This window comes from Vulpes vulpes, chromosome 12 (genome assembly GCF_048418805.1).
Source record: "Vulpes vulpes isolate BD-2025 chromosome 12, VulVul3, whole genome shotgun sequence".
NCBI classification, from domain to species: Eukaryota; Metazoa; Chordata; class Mammalia; order Carnivora; family Canidae; genus Vulpes; species Vulpes vulpes.
The window spans coordinates 2,119,653-2,144,050 of NC_132791.1; positions in this window are offsets into that span (position 1 = coordinate 2,119,653).

Consider the following 24,398-nt stretch of genomic DNA (forward strand, 5'->3'; position numbering starts at 1 on the left):
ATCTCCTCTCAAACATGCTGCAGTGATGAATCAAAGAGATGGAAACTGACACCTTCCATCTCCGGGACACCCAGAGTAGAAATACAGTCAATAAGACGGCATGTTCATTGATGTGCAAGGCCTCTTCCCTATCAGAAGGAGAAAGATGAAACCTGACAGCTCTCCCCTCAGTAATTCCTCACCTCTTTCCACCACTGGCCACAGGTGGAAGAAGCCTTTTGGTGAGAAAGATGAAGTTTGTGTCTATGGGATCTTCAGTTGAGATGTTTATCTAGGTCTTTAGCCAAAGGCTTTAGCATATTCATTTACAGGCTTTAGCTAAAAGATCGCTGGGGGAGTTGTTAACATGTGAGAAGAGCAGAACTCCTTAGGTTAGAAGACTTACGGGCGTACGAATATGATGTATCTTGACTGTTTCATTTAGGAGATGTCTCCTTAATGGATGACAGTCTACTGGGGGTTGGGAGAACACATGGTTCAGGATTCTTATACGTGCTTGGGGATACCACGAATTTTAGGTTCTGAATTGTAACTGAAAGCCCCTGAAAGTCAAAGATAATTTTGCAATCCCTAGTATTCGTCAGTGGTTACGTGATAGTAAATCTTTAAATAAATGATTTATTAAAGAACAAATGATGGTTGAATGAAACTGTACAAAGAACACTTCCTAGACACCCAGATAGTAAAATACAAGCAATCATTTAGCTGGGCTGTAAGACCCTGTATTATCTGGCCTCTGACCAGTTGTCTAGCCCAATCTCTAATTATTACCTCTCCTCTTCTGCTCACCAAACTAAGAAAGCACGAAGAAGCTTGTATGTTTTGGCAGCTTTGCCCATGCTGACCCAGATCCCAAGAGGTGAAAAGGGCTAATTTCGATTAGGTGGCCAGAGAAATTTCTCTGTGAGAAGACAAAGCTTAGGTAGAAATCCAAAAGATAAAACAGAGCCAGCCTCATGAAGCTCTGGGAGTGGGGGTGGAAAGCACAATCCAGATGGAGAGGAAAGCAAGGAAAAAGGCATTAAATCAAGGATGAGCTTGACATTATTGTTATTATTTTTTCTTTAACAGAAAGACAGCTGGTGTGGTGGAAGGAAAGGGATGAAGGGGCAGAGCAATAAAGAGGAGGTCAGAGATGAGAGAGTTAGGGAGGGTCCAGGTCGCTTAGAACCTGAAGGCTGTGGTACAGGGTTTGAATTGTGCTCTAAGTGGAATGGGAAGCCATTCAGCTGTATTACACAGGAGCGTGCATGATCTGATTTGTCTTTTGAGAAGAGAATGGCTTGCGGGAAGACAAGTGCGGATGCAGGTAGCCTGGGTAGGAGGTGATTTCAACGGTTCAGATCAAGGTGAGAGCAGTGAAGCAAGAGAGAAGGAAAGAGCTTTGGTCCATGTTTCGAAATCAAAGCTATCAAGATCGTCTGATGGGATAGAAGGATGAAATTTAAATAATCAACTAGTGAGAAAAGGGTTTACATTTATTTACAGGTCGACAAAAAGAAATGCATATAAATACAACAACTCTGAAGTGGCATTTTTTTTTTCCTCCTACCAAATTGACAAATGCTTTTAAAAAATGATAAAAACCCTAAAATACATGAGTTTTGAAACCCAACCCAGTTGTCCAACAATCAAAGATCAGTTAAATAAATCGTAGTGCATGCATATGTTTCAAATGCTCTGTAGCCATTAAAAATGATATTGTGGAAGAACACTTAATGACACAGAAAATGTTCACGGAAAGTTTTATCTGCTCAACAACCAGCTGTCAGGGTCCCATGCTTCTTGTTAAGTACCAAATGGATCTGCAGTGAAGAGAAATGTTAATATTTTTAAAATTTGCTACAGAACTTCTCTCTAAGGTTTGGGACCTTCTTTTTTTTTTTTTTTTTTTTTTTTTTTTTTTTTTTTCCACATGCCTGGCAACCTTCCTAGGGGTGAGGCCTAACTGAAAGTGAGACTCTCAGGACATTTAACATCTTGATGCAAGATTATCGGGAATAGAATCATTGAAAAAAAAGAGCACTACTTTGGGGCAGTGGCTTTGGTTTTGAGTTTGAAAAAAGAAAATGGCTGTATTATTTTTGGTTTGTGGCAACGCAGGATGGACCAGAATCTGCAAATGCAGGGGTGGCAAGGTAGGTCATGAACCTAATCAGGTGATCTTAATGGCCATGAGAACAAAGCACATACTCTGTCTTCCTTAGGAATTTGCCGACAACCTGGCAAGGACTTTCGATTTCCATGGTATGTGGCTTGGTATTTTGAACTAATTTTTCAAAAGGCAAAGAGATCTCAACTCAGTCATTAAAAAAATAGTATCCCAGGTTAGAAAATTTAATTATTTTGTAATGAGCAGGACCTAGAATGTAACCAGAAGTACAGAAGGAAGGGCCTTTAAAGAACATATAATCTGATGTTATTGTTCATAAAGGATAAACTGAGGTTCCCATGAGGACAGGATGCAGAAATTACCCACGAATGTGTGTCCGCAGGTTAGTTCAAAGCATGAAAGGTGTGAAGGCTGCCTCTCAATGCAAATTAAAGCTGATTTCAAAGTGAAATGGAGGATCCACTGCTCGGTGTTCAAGCTCATTGTTGCTAACAGACACTAGAAAACTTATTCCTCACTCCCCATGTATGGATGGCTTTTGCAAACTCGTGTCAGAGCTACGGAATTTGTTTTCGATTTGCTGTTTTCATGCTCCGCATTGCCTGTGGTTCCAGGCAGCCCTTTAAACAGAAAAAGCCTATGGCTCAGCTAATACTTCATTTTGGAGATACCATCATGTGCTGGTATCCTGCCATCACTAAAAGATTAATATCAATGCTGCCTGTCATTTCTAGTTAGCATGCTTGAGGGAAGCAGGCCTGTCGCACGGAGACACACTGGACCAGGCCTGCCCAGGAAGGCAAAAGCCTGCCTCCGGCGCTCTGAGTCGGGTAAACTTGGGTGAAGCATGCAGAGTCACAGGTCTTAGTTTCTTCGTCTGAAAACAGGGACAGTAAATGTGTTCAATTTGTGAGTATTTGGTTAGAAAATAAGTGTAGGGGCGTCTGGGTGGTTCAGTCGATTAGGTGTCTGATGCCTGGTTTCCGCTCAGGTCATGATCTCAGGGTCCTGGGACCCAGCACCTTGTAGGGCTCAGTGCTCAGCGGGGAGCCTCTTGAGGATGCTCTCTCCCTTGCTCTCCTCCCCTTCCCACCCCATGTTCTCTGTGTCTCTCAAAAATAAATAACTAAAAATAAATAAATAAATAGATAAACAAACAAACAAATAACTATTTTCTAAAAGGAAATAAGTGTGAAAAATCCTCGTGAACTTTAAATACCTCTTTAAGTACAAACTAATGGTGTTCTTAACCCCGGGGAGGGGGGGTTCTATCCTTTAAAGCGCTCATCTCTGCCGTGAAAATTCCTGCATGCTCCTGAGGCCTGTGACTGCGGCACTAACTCCCTTCAGTCTGCATCTCTAAATGCAACGTCTAGTGCCTCCCATCTTCCACCATGAGCCTAGCACAGCCCACCTACCCCTTTAATTGTCTAAGTGGGAAGTTCTTGTTCACCCTCTGATTCCCAAGCCCCGTTATTTGAATGCCTTCTTGAAGTCAACATTGGCTAAAACGTGTCATGGTTATGGATCGTGGGTGCTTCACGCACAGGATCTTGTATAATCCCCGACTGCTTTAGAAGGCAGATGCCACATGCCTTCTCTCTCTAGTGCGATTGTAGTCCTACGAATACAGGGAGAATGTGCAGTTCATTTTGTGTCTTCAACATAACCAAGATTGAACTCAATAAATGTATTAATACTAGAATCATTACCATTGTTATTACTTATTACTAATTATTAAATCATTAGTTATTACTACTGCCACTCTTATTATTTATTGGGTTCTTATTTATGAGGCTCTTACAACCTGGAATTGAAAGACGGAAAACTGCTTTTAGAAAGGCACTGCGGACAAAACTACGATTTACATCTCAGATCATCAGAATTCAAAGCACGTGCTTTCAGTAGCCACTCTTCCCTGCCTCCTTTGGGAGGATCTGGGCAAAATCTTGGACCATCTTTATCTAATGGAATGATCTTGGTCCAAATTAATCCATCAGGGAGTCTTTTTTTTTTTTTTTTTTTTTTTTTTTTTTTTTTTTTTTTTTTTAAAGATTTATTTTTATTTATTTATGATAGTCACAGAGAGAGAGAGGCAGAGACACAGGCAGAGGGAGAAGCAGGCTCCATGCACCGGGAGCCCGACGTGGGATTCGATCCTGGGTTTCCAGGATCGCGCCCCGGGCCAAAGGCAGGCGCCAAACCGCTGCGCCACCCAGGGATCCCGGTCAGGGAGTCTTATTAAGTGAGATACCGCTCTCTCCACCTCGCAGAATAAGGCTACCTTGTGACACCACCACATCATGTTTGCTCTTTGCACTCCACAGTCTGAAATTCTCAGACTGCCACCATGTCCCAAGTGCCCCTGCCTGAAGGTTTATTGGGAAGGAAGAAATACGAAAAGTAAACTCATCCAGATCAAGTACATGAAACTCCTTACTCATCTGCCAATATCTGCATTGCTGGTGCACATTCAAACGCACTAAAAGGAACCCGTGGATATTTTAGTTGTTCGGAGAAATGGCACTGCTCCCCATCACTGGCTTTGAAGGGGGTGCTCAGTGCAGCAGAGCACATGGCAGTGGTCAGGCTGAAGCTTTCTGGTCCTAACGCTGATTACAAATGACAGACTGCCCGGCGCTGGCCTGATGATACATCTTCACTGCCATTAAACACCTGCAGGCAGAAAAAAGAATCTATGCACCCCTCAGAGCAGCTCAGAAACCCTGGTGAGGACAGGAGCTCTCACTGTAGCAGAAACCGGAACAAAGGTTCATCAGAAACACGAGAAACTAATGAAAAAGAAAACCAGGACAGAAGTATTAAATTATCTAGAAAAAAATGGTTTTCTGAGTCTGATCCTGTTGGCTCTATGTGGTATAAAATTAAGCTAATTTAGAAAAGTGGTTCTTTTTTTCAAGTATAAGGACCTGTTACTTGTGCTGGCCAAAAGTCTTCATTTTGCATAGACAGGAGGGATCACACTTCCTTACAACCCAACAAGAAAGAGGAGAATCCATAGCCTTGCTCACTCATTCATTCATTGACTCATTGAATCATTAATTCACGTGTCCCTTCGTTATATCAGTCATTTCTACGGAGAAGTGGGGCAGCTTGCAATAGAAACCTATACTTAATGGAATCAGATTTCAAAGGGAAATAAATATGAGCCAGTAAATAAAGGATACAGGCCCAGAAAATTTATACAAATCTTGCCAACTTCTTGACCAGAAGCCAGGGCGGAAAATGGAGCTAGCATACCAGAGTCACCTGGGAAGTAATTTTCTAAAGATACATGTTCCTCTGTCAAGGCAAGTACATTCCTTTGCTGAGAATTACAACAGAATCATTGTAGGAAAGAATAATTTAGAAATTCCAGAATGATTCCAATATTTGTCCCCATGAAAAACAGTGAGCTAAGGAAAAAGCACGGAAACGATACGTAATGGTTGCTTACATCTGAGCCTCCCAGAGGGGGCAGTAAAGAGGGAAACCCAGTATGATACATAATAATGGGAATTTTAAAACTTCATTTATGCTGTTTTGAATTTTGAAAGAAATTGATTCCTGAAGCATTTATATAAATTAACTCTAGAAGACATAAAATAGTAGACAGTCTTAGAGAAAAGACATTTTTTCATTTTTAAATTTTATTTTGTTTCTCACCCTACGTATAAAAAATCAGAAAGTATAACCAATGTCCAGATCACCACCATCCAGATTTGATAATTAATATTTCTTCATGTTTAATTTGTATGATTTTTGCTTAAATGTGTTAATGTATAATAAATATAATATTATGCCATTTCACCCCTAAGATTTCGAATGCATTTGTTAAAAAGGAACATGTTCTGTGAAACCTGAATACTATTATTATATACAATAAAATAGAAATAAATTCTAATTATCATCAAATATTACATATGGTTTCAGACTCAATCATTGTGCCCCAAAATGATATAGCTGGTGTACTCAAAACTATATCCAGAATTTTATCAAGTACAATGGCTATGGTTGAATTCATAATCTTCGGGCTTACTGAAATATCAGAACTTTGGGAAACAAGAATGATTATCATGGGTGGACATTTCCTAACCTGATAAATATGGCAAGATTAGGCCTTTTCTAAAGGAGGTTGCAGGAAGACTTGTGAGAAATATAATCTTGGCTCTTTTTGTCCTTAAAAAAACATTAAATAATTCAATTTTGGTCCTTTTTTATATAGATGTGAATTTAAATAAAATAAACAAATATATAATTCAATAGATTTTTTTAAAGATTTTACTTATTTAATCATGAGAGACACACATAGGGAAGCAGAGACACAGGCAGAGGGCGAAGCAGGCTCCCTGCAGGGGGCCTGACACAGGACTCGATCCCAGGATCCTGGGATCACGACCTGAGCCGAAGGCAGACACTCAACCACTGAGCCACCCACATGCCCCAAATATGTAATTCAATAGATTTTGACAAAAATATAGTCCCTTGTTACCACTACTGTGAAACTTTCCTCCTGTTCCTTTGGAGTCATCCCCCACCCAATATGCACACTTCATTTCCACCATCATAGAAAGGTCTGTCTATATTCTTCAAGTTTGTAACACACGGTACCATGGAGCATGTATATTTTGGTATCTTTTTTTTTTTTAACTGAGTATAATATTTTTGAGATCTTTCCATTTTTTGCATGCATCAATAGTTTGCTCTATTTTATCGCTCTGTACTATCCCATTGTATGAATATATCAGAATTTGTGCTTCTCATTGATAGGCATTTGGGTTGTTATGAGTTTTGCTTTATGAATAATGCTATGAATATTCTAATATAAATAGTTTTTTAGATGCATATTTTCATCCATCTTGGTAAAATGTCAAGTATTGGAACCACTGGGGTCAATGTTTAATTTTATAAGGAACTGCAATTTTTTTTTCTTTCCCAGAGAGGCTGAAACAATTTTACATTCCACCTATAGGTGGAAGTCCAGTAATTCCACATCATTATCTACATTTGGCAAAACTAGTTATTTGAACTTTAGCCATTTTAGTAGGTGTATTATGGTATCTCAGTGGTGTGGTTGGACATATTTTTACTTAATTTTTTAATTCATAAAGACTTGTGCCCATTTTATTGGGTTATTCATATCTTACTGCTGAGCTAAAGGGGTTATTTATATATTATACTTGTAAGTCTTTTAAAATGAGTATTTTCTCCTGGAGTGTGCTTTGCACTTTTATTTTTAAAAATGGTATCTTTTAAAACCCAAACAGTTTTTAATTTAATGAAATCCAATTTCTCTTTTTGTGATTAATGCTTTTGATGTCCAGGAAATATTTGCCTGCCCCAGATCATGAAGTTACTCTCTTTTTATTCTCTAGAAGTTTTATAGTTTTAGATTTTATATTTAGGTTTGTAATTTATCTCAAAATAATATTTTGTGTGTGGTAGGAGTCAAGGCTTATTTTTTTCCCCAAATTGATATACTGTTGTTCCAGTACCATTTTTTTTAAAGAAATGTTTTCCCACTGAATTATCTACATGACTTGGATGCTTAATCCTCCTAAAAAGTCAATTGGCCAAATATGTGCATATTATGTCTAGACTCTTCCTTCTGTTCTATCAATTCATGTATCTATCATTAACAAAATAGTATCTTTATTACTATAGATTTATAGTAAATCTTAAAATCAGTTCTCCAAATATGTTTTTCAAGATCATGTTGGCCCTTTCAGGTTTCTTTCTAAATTTTTAGAACTATTTTGTCAGTTTCTACAAGGAAGCACTACTGGAAATGTGACTGGTAGAGCAGTGAGTCTATAGATCTCTTTATGGAAAATGGACATCCTAAGAACATTAGATCTTTAAATCAATTGCTATGATGTAACTCTTCATTTATTAGGTTTTTCATTCTTTCTCCCTACAGCATATTTCAATTTTCACTGTAGAGGTCTTCTATAGTTTTCATTACATTTATTCCTAATTACTTTATATTTTGATGCTAATTATAAACAATATTTTAAAAATCACTTCCCCAGTGATTTGTTGCTAGTATTTAGAAATGCATCCTTTTGTATGTTGGACTTGGATTCTGCAAAATTGCCTAATTCACATATTAGTTCTGGTAGCTTATTCATAAGTTCCTTAAAATTTGCTATGTTAATATCATATCCTCAGTGAACAAAAATACTTTCATGTTTTCTTTCTAAATTTTATGCCTTTTATTTCTTTTCCATGCCTTAAGTCACTGCAGAGGATCTTCAGTGCAAATTTAAATAGAAGTGGTGAAAACAGATATTTTTGACATGCTCCCAAACTTTGGGAGGGCATATATAATATTTGATCATTAAGTGTGATGTTAGCTCATTGATTTTAACAATCCAATTGAATGTTTGCTTTTTTTTAATTTCTCCTTTAGTTAAAATGATCAAAATCATAGGTTCTCCTTAAATTTTGCCAAAAGATTTTTCATGCCACTCATGAGATAAACATATGTACTTTTGCTCTTTTCTTCTTTTGATGTGACAAATCCCATTGATTCATTCTTCTACATTGAACCAAACTTACATTCTCAGAGAAACTCTACTTAGTCGCAATGTGTTATCCTTCTTCTATATCATTAGGTTAAGTTTGATAATATTTTTAATAAACTTTGTTTTTTTTTTTAGAGTAGGTTTAGGTTCGCAGCAAAATTGAGCCTAAGGTGAAGAGACTTCCCATATCCCCATTATTCCCACACATGGCTAGCCTCCCCATTATAAAAATCTCCGACCAGAATGGTATATTTGTTACAGCTGATGAACCTATACTGACACATCATTGTCACTCAAGGTCCAGAGCTTACATTATATTATGGTTCACTCTTGGTGTGGAACATTCTGTGAATTTAGGCAAATGGATAACGACATGTGTCCATCATCATAGTATCATACAGTGTAGTTTCACAGCCAGAAAAATCCTCTGTAGTTTGCCCATTTATCCTCCCCTCGCTTTTAACACCTGGCAACCACTCTCTTTGCTGTCTTTATAGTTTTGCCTCTTAGGGAATACCATATAGTTGGAATTATTCAGTATATACCCTTTCAGATTGGTTTGCTTCACTTACTAATATGCATTTAAGATCCTCCCTGCCTTTTCATGGCTTGATAGCTCATTTTTCTTTGGCGCTGAATAATATCCCATTGTTTGCATGTGCCACTCACCTGAATATCTCCCTTGTTTCCAAGTTTTGGAAATTAAAAATAAACCCAATACAAACCCAAACAAACACCTGTATGTAACTTCTTATGCGAACAAAAGTTTTTACCTCCTTTGGGCCCGTACCAAGGAGCACGATTGCTGGGGAAAGAGTATACTTCGTTTTATAAGACGTTATCAAACTGTCTTCGAAAGTGGCTCTACTTGTTTTGCATTCCCACCAGCAATTAAGGAGACTTGTATGGTCCCACATCCTTACTCGAATGTGGCGTTTGCAGTATTCTGGATTTTGGCCAATTTGATAGGTGTGTTGTGATATCTTGTTGTTGTTCTAATTTGTATTTCACTAATGACATGTTACGTGGAGCGTATTTTTATATGCTTATTTGCCAACTATATATCTTTTTGCTAAGGTGTCTGTTAAAGTCTTTGCTTCATTTCTTTTTTTAAATTTTAATTGTGCTGGCTATATTAGTTTTAGGTATATCACATAGTGATTTGTGATTTGACAATTCCATATATTACTCAGTGCTCATCAAGATGAATGTACTATCAATCCCCTAAACTATTTCACCCATTCCCCAACCAGTCTCTCCTCTAGTAACCATTTGTTTCTTCTCTATAGTTAAGAGTCTGGTTTTTTTGATTTGTCTTTTTCCTTTGCTTGTTTGTTTTGGATCTTAAATTCCACATATGAGTGAAATCGGAAGGTATTTGTCATTCTCTGACTGGCTTATTTCACTCAGCATTATCCATGTTGTTGCAAATGGCAAGATTTCATTCTTCTTTATGGCTGAGTAGTATTATATTGAATATGTAAGCCACATCTTCTTTATCCATTATCTGTTGATGGGCACTTAGGCTACTTCCATAATTGGGCTATTATAAATAACCATGCAGGAAACGCAGGGGTACACATATCTCTTTGAATTAGTGCTTTTGTATCCTTTGGGTAAATACCTAGTAGTGCAATTGCTGGACTGTAGGGGTAGGGTAGTTCTACTTTTAACTTTTTGAAGAACCTCCATTCTGTCTTCCGCAGTGGCCGCACAGTTTGCATTCCCACCAACTGGGCACAAGGGCTCCCCTTTGACTGCCTTGTCGCCAACACCTGTTGTTTCTTGTGCTACTGATTTCAGCCATTCTGACAGGTGTGAGGTGATAGCTCACTGTAGCTCTCATTTGCATCTCCCTGATGAGTGATGTCAAGCATTTTTTCATGTGTCTGTTGGCCATCTATATCTCTTCTTTGGAGAAATGTCTATTCACCTCTTTTCCTCTTTTTTAAACTAGATTATTTGTGTTTTGGGTGTTGAGTTTGATAAGTTCTATATGGAATTTGGGTACTAACCCTTTATCAGATATGCCATTTGTAAATATCCTCTCCCATTAAGTAGGTTTCTTTTAGTTTTCTTGGTTGTTTCCTTTGCAGTGCAGCAGCTTTTTATTTTTATTTTCTAAATTTATTTTTAGCAGCTTTTTATTTTGATGTAATCCCAATAGTTTGTTTTTGTTTCTGTTTTTGTTTTTTTTTTGCTTTTGTTTCCTTTGCCTAAGGAGACATATCTAGAAACATGTTGTTTCAGCCAGTGTCAGAGAGCTTGCTGCCTGTGCTCCTTTCTAAGATTTTTATGTTGTCAAGTCTCCCATTTAGGTCCTTAATTGATTTCTTAGTTAATTTTTGTTAAGGTGTAAGAAAGTGATTCAGTTTCATTCTTTTGCATGTAGCTGTCCAGTTTTCCCAATACCATTTGTCGAAGAGACTCTTTTTCCCGTTGCATATTCTTGTGTCTTGTGTTGAAGACAAATTGACCATACAATTGGGAGTTTACTTCTGGGTTTTCTGTTTTTGTGCCAGCACCACATGGTTTAGATTTTTACAGCTTTGTAATATAACTGGAATATATACCTGAAGTCTGGAATTATGATAGCTTTGTTTTTCTGTTTCAAGTTTACTTTTGCCATTCAGGGACTTTTGTGCTTTCATGCACATTTTAGGATTGATTGTTCTAGTTCTGTAAAAATTGCTTTTGGCATTTTTTTTTTTTTTTTTTTAGCTGTTGGCATTTTTGATAAGGATTGCATTAAATGTATAAATTGCTTTGAGATAGTATAGACATTTTAACGACATTTGTTCTTCCAATCCATACGCATGGAATGTATTTTCATTTGTTTGTGTTGTCTTCAATTTCGTTAATCAATCTTACACAGTTTTCAGAATATAGGCCCTTAGCCTCTTTGATTAAGTTTATTCCTAGATATTTTATTATTTCTGGTGTAACTGTAAATTGGACTCTTTTCTTAACTTCTCTTTTACCCACTTTATTATTAGTGCATAGAAATGCAACAGATTTCTGTACATTAATTTTACATCCTGACTTGACTTAATTCATTTATCAGTTCTACTAGTTTTTTGGTGGAGTATTCAGGGTTTTCTGTATATAGTATCATGCCATCTGCAATTAGTGAAATTTTTACTTCTTCCTTACCAATATGGATGCCTTTTATTCCTTTCTCTTGTCTGATTGCTATGGCTAGGACTTTCAGTTCTATGTTGAATAAAAGTGGTGAGAGTGGACATCCTTGTCTTATTCCTGACCTTGAGAAAAGCTCCAGTTTTTTCCCACTGAGTATGATGTTCAATGTGGGTTTTTCATATAAAGTGGTTATTATGGTGAGATGTGTCTACACCTACTCTGCAGAGGGCTTTTTAAATATATATATATCATAAATGGATGTTGTGCCATGTCAAATGCTTTTCAGCATCTATTGAAGTGATCATAGGTTTTTACCTTTTCTCTTATCAATGTGATGTATCACACTGACTGTTTTGTGAATATTGAACCACCCTTACATCCTGGGAATAAACCCCACTAGCTCTTTCTTTCTTTCTTTTCTTTTTTTCTTTCTTTCTTTCTTTCTTTCTTTCTTTCTTTCTTTCTTTCTTTCTTTCTTTCTTTCTTTCTTTCTTTTCTTTCTTTCTTTTTCTTCTTTTCTTCCTTCCTTCCTTCCTTCCTCTCTCTTGCTTTCTTTCTCTTTTTCTACTTCTGGTATGAGGGTAATAATGATCTCATACAATGAATTTGGAAGTTTTCCTTCCCATTCTATTTTTTTTAAATAGTTTGAGAAGATTATGTATTAACTCTCCCTTAAATATTTAGTAGAATTTGGGGTGCCTGCGTGGTGCAATTGGTTAAGCCTCTGACTCTTGGCTTTGGCTCAGGTGGAGACCTCAGATCATAATCGTGAGATTATCTGGGTCGTGAGACTGAGCTCACAGAGGACTTCACACAGCATAGAGTCTGCTTGAGACTCTCTCCCTTTCCTTCTACCCTTCCCCTCTATGCTCACTCTCTCTCTCCAATAAATAAATCTTTATAAATACATGCGTACATCCATAAATGTTTGATAGAATTCACCTGTGAAGCTGTTGGATCTCAGACTTTTGTTTCTTGGGAGTTTTTTTTTTATTACTGGTTCAATTTCATTGCTGATAATCAGTCTGTTCAAATTTTCTATTTCTTCCTGCTTCATTTCAGTAAGGTTATGTTTTTAGGATTTATCCATTTCTTCTAGGTTGTCCAATTTTTTGGCATATAATTTTTCATAATATTCTCTTATAGTTGTTTATAATTCTGTAGTGTTGGTTATTTGTCCTCTTTCATTTGTAATTTTGCTCATTTGAATCCTCTCTCTCTCTCTTCTTTTAATGAGTCTTTCTTAGAGGTTTATCAATTTTGTTGATCTTTTCAAAGAAGCAGCTCCTGGTTTCATTGGTCTGTTCCATTATTCTTTTAGTTTCTATATCATTTATTTCTGCTCTAACATTTATTTTCTTCTTTCTGATGGTTTTGAGTTTAATTTGTTCTCCTTTTTTCTAGTTCCTTTAGGTGTAAGTTTGGCTATTTGAGATTTTTCTTGTTCTTCAAGGTAAGTCTGTATTGCTATGAACTTCCCTCTTAGAACCACTTTTGCTGCATCCCAGAGATTTTGTACTATTGTATTTTCATTTTCTTTTTTCTCCATGTAATTTTTGATATCTTCCTTAATTTCTTGGTTGACCTTTTCATTGTTTAGTAATATGTTATTTACCTCCATGTATGTATACTTTTTCCAGGTGTTTTTTTTTGGGGGGTGGGGGGTTTGTTTGTTTCTGTTTTTTGTTTTTGTGGTTGATTTCTATTTTGATAGTGTTGTGGTCAGAAAAGATGCATGGTACGACTTCGAACTTTTTGAATTTGTTGAGACTTGTGGCCCAAATATGTGCTCTATTCTGGAGAATGTTCCATGTGCACTTTAAAAGAAGTTTTAATGTGAAACGTTCTGAATATATCTGTTAGTCCAACTGGTGCAGTGTGTCATTCAAAACCACTGTTTCCTTGTGGATTTTCTTTTTGATCTTTAAAAGTCCCTTACTATTATTATATTACTATCAATTAGTTCATTTATGTTTGTTTTATGTATTTGGATGCTCCCATATAGGCTGCATAATTATTTACAACTGTCATTCCTTCTTGTTGCATTGCCCCCTCTATTATTATACAGTGTCCTTCTTTGTCTTTTGTTATTATCTTTGTTTTAAAGTCTGTTCTGTCAGGGAGCACCTGCGTGGCTCAGTTAGTTAAGCATCTGCCTTTGGCTCAGGTCATTGTTCCAAGGATCTGGGATTGAGTCCTTAGTTTTTGTTTGGGAAATTCTTTATCTCTCCTTCTATTCTGAATGATAGCCTTGTTGTACAGAGTGCTCTTTGGCTGCAGATTTTTTTCCTTTTAGCACCTTGAATATAATACCAAATTGCTAAATTTCTGGCTTCTGGCTTGCCAAATTTCTGTTGAAAATCCTCTGATAGCCTTTGGGGTTTCCCTTGTATATAACTGACATAGTTTGTGTCTCTGGTGTTATATCTAAAAAGTCATCACTATACCCAAAGTCATCCAGGTTTTCTCCTATGTAATTTCTAAGCATTTTTACAATTTCTTTTTGTTTTCAATCACTGACCCATTTTGAATTAATTTTGTGAAGGATGTAAGGTTTGTGTCTAAAGTTATGGCATGTAGATATAACTGTTCCAATGTCATTTGTGGAAAAGACTATCTGTGTTCCATTGTATTACCTGTTCCTTTGTCAAAGATCACTCGACTATATTTATGTGCATCTATTTCTGGGCTCTTTACTCTGTTGCACTGATTTGTCTTTTCTTTCATAAATACCACACTGTCTGGATTACTACAGCTTTCTAGTAAGTCTTGACATCAAATAGCATCATTCATCCATCTTCTCCTTCAATACTGAATTGCTTATCCTGAGTCTTTTACCTCTCTATATAAATTTTAGAATTAGTTTTATATTTTCCACAAAATAACTTATTGGGATTTTGTTGAATCTATCAATCAAGTTGGGAAGAACTGACACCTTGATAATATTGAATCTTCCAATCCATGACCATGGACTATCTCTCCCTCCATTTATTTAGTTCTTTGATTTGTTTCATCAGTCTTGTAGTTTTCCTCATGTAGATGTTGAATATATTTTTGTTGGATTTATACTGAAGTATTTAATCTTTTGGGGTGGTAATATAAATATTTTATGTCTCTAGTTTCAAATTCTACTTGTTAATTGCTACTATGTAGGAAAGAAAAAGGCCTCTATATGTTAACCTTGTATTCTGAAACTTGCTATAATCACTTATTAGTTCCAGTAGTTTTTTTGGTTGTTGTTGAATCTTTTGCATTTTCCTCATAGATGATCAGGTCACCTATGAACAAAGATAGATTTGTGTCTCCTTTCCCAATCTGTAGATTTGTATTTCCTTTACTGGCTCACTGCATTGGCTAGAACTGCCAATGTGATGTTGAAAAGCAGTAGTTAAAAGGTCAGATTTTCCTACTCCAGCACCAGTTTCTGCAGAGACTGCTACTGTAAGTTGTGATTCTTTGTATTCATCTTTTGGTCTCTCCAGTTTGGGGGTAGCTATTGCACGGTGACCTGGTTTCTTTTACAGGTGGAAGAAATTGTTGATTTTTCAGTTTATTCAGCTTTTTATTTGTTGTCTGTATGGAGTAACAACTTCTAAGCTTCTTACATGAGAGACTGGAAACCAGAAGTCCCAGGTTTGATGTTATTTTGATAAGAATTTTAGTATCTATATTTAGGATGGATTGTTTTTTAATGTCAGGTTTTACTATAAGGTTTGGAGTGACCTCGTAAAGCAATTCTTCTCCATTTTAGGGAAGAGTTTATGTGACGTTGGTATAATTTCTCACGCAATGATTGTTAGAAATAATCTATACTTGGAACTTCATGGCATACATTTTAGTTATCATTAATTTTTTTATTTACATAAATAAAAAGGTATTCATGTAAAAAAATGTTTACTTTCAATTCTCATGTTAGTTATGGAAGTCTTGATGGACTTGTCAGGGCAGCCTAGGTGGCTCAGCGGTTAAGCGCTACCTTCAGCCCAGGGCCTGATCCTACAGATCAGGGATCGAGTCCCACGTCAGGCTCCCTGCAGAGAGCCTGCTTCTCCCCCTGGATGTGTCTCTGCATCTCTCTCTCTCTCTTTCTTTCACTCTCTCTCTCATGAATATAAAATCTTAAAAAAAAAAAAGATGGACTTGTCAAATTATATTTCCTGTTATCATTTTTAAAAATTTCTGTAGGGTTTGTATTGATGTTTCCTCTAGAATTCCTCATTTAAGCAGCTGCATTTTTCTGTCTTTTTTACCTTTATGCTAGCTAAGGATTTTCAATGTTGCATTACTCTCTCTTGCATTGTCCAGTCTAACAATTGCTCCCATTTGTTTGGAGTGTAGTTCTTTTACATTGAGTATAAAATCAAATTACTATGCTCATGTTTAAATGTACCATTTTTTCCTTTTATATTATATATTATCCTCTTCCCTCCGATCTACCTATCCTATAATTTTAAAGTCTACAGTCCAGTGGCTTGGCGCAGGTTCACATTGCTGTGCAACAATCACCATCATCTACTTTAGAACTTGTTTCCTCTTCCCAAACTGAAACTCTGAACCCATAAAATGATAACTCCCCACTTTTCCCTCATCCAAACCTGTGGCAGCCACTATATTTTTTTTTCTTAAAGATTTTATTTATTTGAGAGAGATTGAGCATGCTGGGGGAGGGGCAGAGAGAGAGGAAAAGAGGGAATCCCAAGGCAGCTCCATGCTGAGCCCTGAGTCCCATGAAAGGCTCAACCTCACAAACCTGACATCATGACCTGAGCCAAAATCCAGAGTCAGATCTTAACTGACTGAGCCACCCAGGCACCCCTAACAATTATATATATTAATTTATATAATTATAATATATAATTTATATATATTAATTATATATATATATATATTTAAAGATTTTTAAAATTCATTTATTCATGAGAGACACAGAGAGAGAGGCAGAGACACAGGCAGAGGGAGAAGCAGGCTCCATGCGGGGAGCCTGATGTGGGACTCGATCCCAGGACCCCGGGATCATGCCCTGGGCCAAAGGCAGGCACTCAACTGCTGAGCCACCCAGGTGCCCATAAGAAGGAGTTTTATATTGACTTCCATATTTACTATTCCATATTTACTATATTTACTATTTTTAGTACTCTTCATTTTCCCCTATATATCCAAATTTCCATATTGCATTATATGCATTAACTCTGGAAAATTCCAGCACTCGTAATGTGCATCTGTTGTAAGAATATTTTGTTGTTTATCTGAAAATGTCTTCATTTTTGAAATCTATGTTTTATACATGTAACATACTAGGTTGACAGTGTTTTATTTATTTTTTTCTCTCTCAGCATTTTTAAGATGGCATATCATTATGTTTTGGCATTTTTTTTGTATGATTAAATGCCAGCCTTCATTATTATTATTGTTCTCTTATATATGTCTCACTTCTTCTCTGGTTTTTAAGACTTTTTTTCCCTTTTTTTGTGAGACAAGTTCTATCCAGTTTCTGTTTTTGACTTCTTTCTAGTGTCCTGAAATTATTATTTTTTTTCTAGTTTTTATCACTGTTATCACATTTAATCTTATACAAAGCCCTCTGTCATTACCAGAATACAGAATTTAAGGTTTTTTTTGTTTCTAATATTTACACATTTATTTGCTATTTCTGGTAAGCTTCATTCTTTTGTGTGAACCCATGTTTGTGTCATATCATTTTCCTTCTTCCTGCAAAACATCTTTTATGTTTCTTTCATAAAAGGTTAGCTGATGATAAAATGCTCTCAGTTTTCCTTGTTTGAAAAAGCATTTCACCTTCATTTTAAGAGATGTCTTCACTGGGTATTGAATTCTTCATCAACATATATATTTTTCTTTCAGCACTTTGAAGCTGTTATTTCATTATGGCCTAGATTGCAAATTTTCAGACAAGAAGTCTGTGGGCATTCTTATGTTTGTAATGTGTCTTTTCTCTGGTTGATTTTAAGAATTTTCTCTTCATTGTTGGCTTTAAGAAATTTGATTATGATTGCCTTGGTGTGGTTTTCTTTGTGTCTAACCCCAAGCTTTCTGAGCACCTTGAATATGCCAGTTTATAGTTTTCCTAAAATTCTGAAAACCTTCATCTATTAGTTCTTCAAATATTTTTTTTTTTGCAGCTTTCTCTCCTCTGATTTGACTTGTGTGTTAGACTGCTTGAGGTATTCCAACAGTATTCCAATGACTTTGGCCCTGTGCATTTTTTTTCCTGTGTTTTTTTCCTCTTCTCTGTGCTGAAGTTTTGATGACTTCTATTCCTTGAATTCAAGTTCATTGATTTTATTTTGTCTTCCCTTCCCCACAGTATTTAATATTTTATTAATCCCATTAGGGATTGCATTTTGTTTTGTTTTAATTATACTTTATTCCCTGGAATTCCCATTTAGTTCTTTTTTTATATTTCCCAGTTCCCTCAATAGTTTGTCCATATTGTCCTTTAAGTCACGGAGTACACTGAATAGATTTATAGTAGCTCTTTTAAAATCCCGATGGGCTAACTCAATCACTTCACTCATTTCTGGAGGTGTTTCTATTTGCTGATCTTCTTTCAGTTTAATGTGTCACATTTTCTTGTCTCTTGACCACAATAGTACTTTTCACTGCATGGTGGGCACTGTAAACCTTACATCACAAAGTGCTGGATTTTACAGGGTTCTTTGAAAGAGTTTTTGGCTTTGTTCTTCCAAGAAGTTAAGGTGCTCGTGGAATAGATTGATCTTTTTGAGTGAGACGTTTCTTAAAAATAATTTTGGACTTGGGGACAGAATAACTTTCTACTCTAGGACTTATTATAGCCACACTACTAATTTGTTTTCTGTCTGGATTATTCATTACATGACCACATATTCAATCCATATTATTTATTCTGGTTGTTTAGAACTCGAATGTCTCTTATGCCTTTGTAAGCTCCAGGAATTTTATTACTGAACAGCACCCACTCATTCTTTGCCTAGACATTTAGAGTTTCACCCTTTGCAGGCATGGCTTACTATTCAACAGAAGACTTAATGATGCCCCTCTGCGGGTATTTTTCCCTCTTAAATAGAAACAGCTGCACCACCATATACTGAATAACACATTTCTTTCTTTCTTTTTATTTATAAACCAATAATGTGAATACTTTCTGTATTTCCAAAATCACAGTACATGCTAGGGTCTGGTTTTATAATTTTTAAATTCCTTTCTCTTTCTGCCTGTCCATATTGTGTTACTAAAAACACATTATTTTTCTTACTGTTGCTCTGAATTTTCTTTTTTAAGTAGTCTCCATGCTGAGGATGGAACCCAACACAGGGCTTGAACTCACAACTCTGAAATCAAGACCTGAGCTGAGACCGAGTCAGATGCTTAACCAACTGAACCACCCAGGCCCCCTTGAAATATTTTTAATACTCATGTGATATAACTCCTATCTAAGTATTCTAATATTCTTTTACAAAATAACAGATTCAGGATTGCATATTTAATCTCCTAAATGAATTTTAGAATAATTTTTATTAAGGTCTTCCCCAATTTCCTTTGGAATCTATAGTAGAAATTCCTGTTTCTAAAATTTAAGAAAAAAATAAAAAATAAAATTTAAGAAGACTTCACAGCTTTTAAATAGTGTCTTCTCATTCAAGAAGAAGAAGAAATATATATTCTTCTTCTTCTTCTTTTTTTTTTTTTTTTTGGTCATGGTTGTTCTTCTTTGGCTATTAGTATTATTTTAGAGTTTCTGCCTTTTTGTTATATTTATTCTTATATTTCTCGATGCTTATATCACAATTATAAGTACTATCTTTTCTTGTTATTACTTTTACATATGAGTGGTTGATTTTATATATTAATTTTCATTTCTATAGTTTATCAGTTGATTAATATTTTTGAATTAATGAATGAATCTAAGTTAAATAAGAGAATCATCTTGAACCCTACTGAATATACTGAATGATAATCTACCCAGAACATCAACAGTGTGTTTCCTCACCTCTCATGGCAACAAATGCTTGTTGGCATGATTTTTTAAATAGAATACATCCGCATCATTTGCCCCAATCTGTAATTTCATTTCAGACATATGAAATCTGAGACTCAGAGAAGTGACACTCCTGTTACCCAGGAGCAACAGTGGCAGAAAGGCTGAGCTTGGATGCATACCAAGGTCTCCCAATTCCAGACTCAGTGCCCTTTCTAACATGTCACAGTTTCTCATCAGATGTCTGCCTCGTTTGAAGATTTATCCCAGCATTATCCAACTAAAAATTGTAATAATGCATTTGAGTTCTCTTTGAGATTATGCCAATGATTTTTTTCAGAGGTGGGGCAAAGACAGTCTTGAAAGTGCTGGCTGAGTTGATACTCAGCCTCTAGAGAAGGAAAAAAGAAGGATCTGGGAGTATAGCGAGATGGAGTATGACAGGCCCACATACACTGGTGGAGATGAGATGCACCTCAGGTGTCCAGGTGTATGGAAGGACCTGTCACTCACACCTTGGTTTATGAGGTGGAGGTAAGTTAATTCAAGCTAATATGCAGAAATGTTTCTAATAGCAACCTGTCAGGAGTGAAAAGGGACATATCAGGTGAGAGAAATGAAAAGAGAAAAGGAATACCAGAAAAGAACTGAAAAATCAGTCAAAGGAACTGAACGTTTCTCCATGATAATCATAAAAGAGGTGACTGGAATTACTTGCTCACTAGCAATTCATCTTAGAATTAATAGTGTTCTGTATTTAAGAAACTGAACTATAAAATCAAATATACCTGGGTTCAGATCCCACTTAAACTACTTAACATTTCTAAGTAGCAATTTCTTTTCCTTTCAGGTGGAAATAATGATCCCAAATATAATTGAAAGTCTGCGAGGATTACCTGAGATAATATATGCATTGAAAACATGTATAAAAATACAATATGATCTTTAAAGGGGTGGTGTGGTAGATATTATCTACACAATCTGTAATGAAAAAAAACTTAATTATTCTATAAAGAAGGTATGGCGGCCTTAAAATTAAATGGAGAGACAATATGATAATAAATGATAATGTCCAAGAGGGTATAGGGACTTCATTCATTCATTCATTCATTCATTCAACATATTTTGGTTACCTATCCTATGCTAGTCACTTTTAGGGATATATAGAAAAAATTGTTTTTGACACAAATAGCTAATGATCTTTAAGGTATAACACCTGAAGTGAAGTTAAAGGAAGAGGTATTATGCTGAGTGAAATAAGTCAGTCGGAAAAGGACAAACATTATATGGTCTCATCATTTGGGGAATATAAAAATTAGTGAAAGGGAAAGGAGAGAAAATGAGTTAAAATATCAGTGACGGTGACAAAACATGAGAGACACCTAACTCTGGGAAATGAACAAGGGGTAGTGGAAGAAGAGGTGGGCGGGGGGGGGTGGTTGGGGTGACTGGGTGCTGGGCACTGAGGGGGGGCACTTGGCAGGATGTGCACTGGGTGTTATGCTATATGTTGGCAAATTGAACTCCAATAAAAAAAAGAAATAAAAGAAGTGGAAGTTAAGTGCTAGTACAAGAAGACTGAGAGAGAAAAAGTGGTTGGCTTCAAAAATTCAAGGAAGGACATTGCTGTGCTCCAAATGTCCCATAGGCATAGAAACCCAAAAAGTTTAATTCAGGTTTTTTTCCACATTAGAAATTTTCAAAGATGAGACAAAATAAATACTAGTATATACCTATGACTGAGTATATGCCAGATCTCTGCTAGGGGAGAGTTTGGCATTATCTCAATTGATCCTCAAAATAACCCTGTGAAATAGATTATCTTTTCACTAAAACTAATAAGAAAGCTGAGATTCAAAAATACTTTGTAGATGCTTACTTAATGACTTAATGAGCTAATTGTAACAGATTCAGTATTCATACATACTGTAACCAGAGATCAAGCTCCTAATTCCCCAGTTATGTATCCTCATATGGGAAGATAGCAATATGTCACTCAGGTGTTCCAAGTATACTTTTGAAAGACCTCTTGAGCACCTGGAGTGGTGTGGATGACTCACAGTGACTTAACAGAGTAGACTTTAGGGCTGCTTAAACCTAAAATCTTAACATGCTATGTATGCCTAAAACACATAATTTACTAACATTTAATGCAATATGAACTTAAGGAAATAATCCTATCTTCACTAGTCATTCATCATTAAAATGAGGATAATATTGACAAAATGAGGAATATATTAGCAGGATTGTTTAAACAAGTAAATGGAATGATGACTATTATGTGTTCATGTTGAGGGAGCCCTGGTTCACCCCAAAAACCAATGTGTTTGCACATAGTGAATACTCTTTGAATATATTTGTCACTTTTTTATTACTATTAGGAAATCCATTTCCTAAGACTAAGGTAAGTACAAAATAAGTCTATTAAAATATGTAGAAAAAGATTGACAGAAAAGAACCCAAAGTTTCTGTGGTCTCCATTCTCCATAAATACAAAAGGATTAGGTATGAATGCACACCATCAAGGGGGGAATATCTTACTAGAATTATTAATCACTCCAGGATTAGAACCAAGGCTCCAAAACAAGAGAGAAACCAATACAGTTGATTTTATAAATTAATCAATTATCTTATCTAGAAATAATGTAAAAATTTAAAAATTATACCCACAAGTATATGGTCATTTGATTTAAAAAATGTGGCACACTGCAATTCAATTTGGAAAAGGTGGTCTTTCCAAATGTAGTGTGCAAACAATTAGATATCTATAAATAATGAACCTTGACCTCTACCTCACATCATGTATAAAAATTAATTTAATATAGATCATAGGCCTAAATGTGAAAAGCATAATAAGCTTCTAGAAGAAGATGTAGATTTTTAAATGAGATTTATTTATTTATTTACTTATTTATTTTAGAGAAAGAGAGAGTGCTGGGGGGGAAAGGGGCAGAAAGAGAGAGTATCTCTCTCAAGAAGACTCCATGCTGATGAGAGCCTGATGTGGGGTTTAATCTCATGACAGTGAGATCACAACCTGGGCTGAAACCAAGAGTCAGACTTTTAACCAACTGTGCCACCAGCTGCCCTAAAGATGTAGATTTTTTTTTATTAATAATATTTCATAGGCACAAAGGTCTTAAAGCACTGACCATAAAACTGATTTTTTTTTTAAAAGGAAAAAGGAATTTCTTAGGATAAAAATCTTCTGTTTATTAGATAGTAGCATTAAGGAAGTAAAAAAGCCAAATTACAGACTAGAAGTAACTATTTTTGAGATATATATATAATATCTTTTTAAAAAGATTATATTTATTTATTCATGAGAGACACAGAGAGAGGCAGAGATATAGACAGAGGGAGAAGCAGGCTCCCTGAAGGGAACCTGATGTGGGACTTGATCCCAGGACCCCTGGGATCACGCCTTAGGCAGAAGGCAGACGCTCAACTACTGAGCCCCCCAGGCACCCCCGATATATGTATCTGATGGAGGATTCATTTCAGGGTTATATAACAAACTCTCAAACTCTTATATATCAATTATGAAATTATAAATCCAATTTAAAAAATAAACAAGTGACTCAAGCACTACACAAAAGAAAATACGTGAAAGGACAATAAACATGAAAAGTCACTTATGATCATTAGCTATCACAAAAATGCAGATTAAACCATCATGAGATACCTCTTTAGATCAGAAAGATACCTCTCATCAGGCATAATAACTTATTTGAAAAAGATGGGCAATATGAAGCATGGGCTGGGCTGAAGAATAACTGGAACCCACTTACATTGCTGGTAGGAGTGTAAAATGGTAAAACCACCTGGGGAAACTACATAGTAGTTCCTATTGAAGTTAATCATAAATGTCTACCTCAAAACTAAGTGATCCCACTCTTTGGCACATTCCCTATAGAAATGAGTCCAGGTGTTCACACAACCTTGTTCAAAAATATTTGTATATTTATTCATTTAGACAAAATGTCTAAATAAACCAAATGCCCATTGACAGCAGAATGGACAAATGAAGTCTGATATACTTATGTAAAGAAATATTACAGAACAATAAAACAAACTATTGATAATAGAGATAAAATCCCAAACATGTTGAATAAAAAAGACAGACAAAAGAGGAATACATGATGTAGATTTTATGTGTCTTTAAAAAACAAATCAAAATAAAGACAGAAGTACTATATTTTTTATTTATTTATTTTTTATTTTAGTAAATTTATTTTTTATTGGTGTTCAATTTACCAACATACAGAATAACATCCAGTGCTCATCCCATCAAGTGTCCCCCTAGTGCCCGTCACCCAGTCACCCCCACCCAGCCTCCCACCTCCCCTTCCACCACCCCTAGTTCCTTTCCCAGAGTTAGGAGTCTTTCTGTTCTGTCTCCCTTTCTGATATTTCCCACACATTTCTTCTCCCTTCCCTTATATTCCCTTTCACTATTATTTATATTCCCCAAATGAATGAGAACACACACTGTTTGTCCTTCTCCGATTGACTTACTTCACTCAGCATAATACCCTCCAGTTCCATCCACGTTGAAGCAAATGGTGGGTATTTGTCGTTTCTAATTGCTGAGTAATATTCCATTGTATACATAGACCACATCTTCTTATCCATCATC